The sequence below is a fragment of the Rutidosis leptorrhynchoides genome, chromosome 11, assembly GCF_046630445.1.
Source record: "Rutidosis leptorrhynchoides isolate AG116_Rl617_1_P2 chromosome 11, CSIRO_AGI_Rlap_v1, whole genome shotgun sequence".
Classification (NCBI taxonomy): domain Eukaryota; kingdom Viridiplantae; phylum Streptophyta; class Magnoliopsida; order Asterales; family Asteraceae; genus Rutidosis; species Rutidosis leptorrhynchoides.
The window spans coordinates 99,074,269-99,078,049 of NC_092343.1; positions in this window are offsets into that span (position 1 = coordinate 99,074,269).

Sequence of the window (3,781 nt, forward strand, 5' to 3'; positions counted from 1 at the left end):
ACAATGGTAGTAACGATATGGTTTACAGTCCCACATGACTATAAAAATTTAGATCCATTAAGGAAATTGGATCTTTATGAAAACATTTGATCTTTTGAAATCTAGTTTTTTTTTCCTAGATAAGTTTTCTGGGATAACCCTTTACCGGTGTTTGCAAAGTATTTTTGTGGGTTTGGTGGGTTTCAGATTTGAAAATTTTAGCTCAAACTTGCGGTTTTGTGTCACCCACTTGCTAACCTTGTATTTGGAAAGCAACACGTCCAGTTTACTTGTCCCGTATATTACCTTTCGGCAAACTACCGTCCGGTTGTAAAGGAAAGCGTTGAACAAGCAACTGTTTAAGGCAATGTCCCGTGACATGCTTTTGATTATGGTCTATAACGTGTCGGACGCAATTACTATCCTTGGTAGGAGCAATAGTAAAGCTCACCCTTATAATTTTTTCGGTCTGGCACAAGGTCCTGTCTTTGACCACTATGCAACCACCGTTCTTACGGTTGACACCCGATTTAGTTCAGGTGACCTAATGAATTCCAGGTGAATTCCTAGGATTTTACATTCAATGGTAATGAACGCATTGAAAATAGGGTTTTCAGAAAACAAATCGGTTTATAATTTTGATCAAAATATTTTCTCGTTTAAGCTCGAGTTTAGATATCATTGAATTCCATGAGTTTGAATTCTCAATCTTTAAGGTCAATCTCTAGGATTGAGTAATATCAGTCTTAAAAGCTGATTTTTAATCTTTAAGGAGATTATCCTTTCTGGGGATCTGATTCATTAGTCTTATCCAGCTAATTTGCATGGTGCCCCCCCATTGTACAAGATAAATCCTTCTCATGGTTAGGATAAATCTGACCACTTGGCGACCCTGTTTAATGCTGAGGTCCGTGGATTTCCTGCTGATTTTAGAGATGACTTTTCTAGATTTTTCGTCAACCTACAGCTGGTCTGAACGACAACTTCATGACCTAAATCAAGAAGCGCGTTTCTTTTTCGGAAGACTTTACTTCCTTTTAATGATGGAATTGATTCATCGTGTAGATCCATCTCTTCTTTTCTTTCATTGGGTAAAACAGTTTAGTTTAGTCCAAAGCAAAAGTATTTTCAGTTATTTGTTATAGATATATGTGACATATGTTTAAAATAATTTGGTAAATTTTCCCACACTTGGCTTTTTATTTTTCTTTTTATCGTCCTCTATTCCATTTTAAATGAATTTTAACATTTTAGTTTGTTTCTCAATTTATGTCCTTTCCGAGGTAACAATAATTTCGGTATTAAAACCTAGTTTTATCGTTCATAAATATGTATAAACATGATTTTAAATTCATTTAATTGAAAAATTTTACTAGAATTGGGTAGTCAGTATATAAGACTAGGGCTGTTCTTTTTTATCAGAGAGCACTAGATTCTAATACAACTACTGCTTTACTAGTATTTTTAATGGTAACCAAGTGTTTAATATAAAAATTTTAAAATCCGAAAGAATTTAACCCTTTCCCACACTTAAGATCTTGCAATGCCCTCATTTGCAAGAAATCAGTAACAATTTAAATTATTGAGGGTGATTTGTGTGAAAATGATTAAATTTTTACCAAAGTTTCCAAATATATTGGCGTTCGTTTGCTGAATGATAAATGGTGCACATCATTTGTTCATTCCGTCTTGTTGTTATTTCACATATATTTTGCATCTTGTCGTCAAAATTAGTTGCTTTTGCTGAACTTAATGCCAGTCTTTGAAAATGCGTTGTTTTACCCTGTTGTGTACATAAGATAAACTGCAAACATATATACATATTTTTGAAGTTTGGTTTATTACCCCACATTCAAAAATTATTAAAATCTAAGAATAAAAGTTAGATAATTATAAAAATGATTACAATATTAACAAAAATATTAAATGTATCAATAATTACAAATTACAAAAAAAAAAAAAAATAATAATAAGTAAACTAAGGATGATATTGGTACCAATAGGGGTTCCAGGCATAACCATAAGTGCTATAGAATGCTTCGTCAGGGTCATACGTAGGATATGGTGGCTGCATCTCTATCGACCAAGGAGGGAAGACGGGTTTCGGTGTAGGAATATAGTTTCTACCTATATGTTGGCAATGCGCTATGATCTGGTTCTGATGAACTTGCCAATCTTCAAATGCTCTCTGTCTAGCATTTTCGTATTCCTGAGAAGCTATAAACCTATGCATTTCTTGCATCTCATTCCCCCCTCCTACATTACCTTGTTCCTGGTTTCTCTCCACCTGTGGATGTCTACCATGGTATCGTACTGCGGCGTTATTTCGCCGCTTCAAAACTTTCGCACCATGGTATACATTTAAACCTATAGTGTCGCGGGGTTCCGGCTCTTCTAGTAATAATCCCCCCCGACTTATATCCACACCGAGATATTCACCAATCAAAGTAATAAAAATACCACCTCCTATTATGCTATGTTGGCGCATCCCCCGAACCATAGCTGATAAATAATAACCCACACAATATGGTATACTTACAGCGCTCTGTGGGTCTCGAATACACATATGGTAAAACAAATCTTGTTCATTTACCTTTTCTTTGTTTTTACCCCTTTGTGTAATCGAATTAGCTAAAAACCTATGTATTACTCATAATTCGGCTCTATCTATATCCAAATAAGAGTAGTTTCCCCCTTTGAAACGGTGATGGCTTGTCATTTGACTCCACACACCGTGTGTATCAAAATTTTCATCTATCTTTCTACCGTTTAGTATCAATCCTCTACAATCGGCAGACGCTAACTCCTCAGGCGTATATATACGTAAAGCCTGAGCCATGTCCAGTAAAGACATGTGGCGCATCGAAGCGCCTAACAAAAATCTAATAAAAGAACGATCGGTTAAACTAGCTACCCGATCATTCAACTCTATACTACATAACAACTCTTCACACCATACTTTATATACAGGTCTGCGTATGGTGAATAAACATATCCAGTCATTAAAAGAAGAATTACCATACCTCTGTACAAGTAATTCCCTAATTGGCCCGGCCAATTCTACAGCTTCTAAGGGTCCCCATTCTATGACCCTCGGTACCTCAACAACCTTAGAGTGAAGAGTATGCAAACCCCGTTGATATTTTGGATAATCTATCCAAAGTCTGTCAAATCGCAGGTTCGGGTGCAACTCTTCCAAATGCATATCGGAAAAGGTCATGACTGGATGAGGTACATCCTGCTTGTAGTAGTTATCTACCTCCTGTTGTTCCAAATTCTCGGCAGGAGCATTGCGGGCTTGGGATGAAGATTCACCCCTTTCATTCTGCAAAACACATCAAACACAAATTTTGTGCATCCAAATATGCATTAGTGTCAGCAAAATCATCAATTAAAATAATTACAATGACATTATCAATTTATATCAAACTTAAGCTTATTTTCACATTTTTATCAAATCTACACTTTTTCAAATAAGCATATACGAAAATTTTCGCCAAGTTCATAAGCATTCAACTCAAATAACATGTCAAAATAATCATTACTAGCAATCAAACAAGTCTCAAATGGCATTGTCTTTCAAAAATCAAATTCATGAATTTTAGACTTGAAAAAGTCCACTTTAATTCTCAAAATCATGTTTAGGCTCAAAGTTTAGATCATTTAACTACCTAGACATGTTACACTACTCAATTTAGCAACAATTCATGACAAAAATCGGCCATAACCTGTTTATATCAAAAAGCCCCAAATTGCTCAAGAACACAAACCCTAGATTACTCAAAATTTGAAGTTTAAGGCT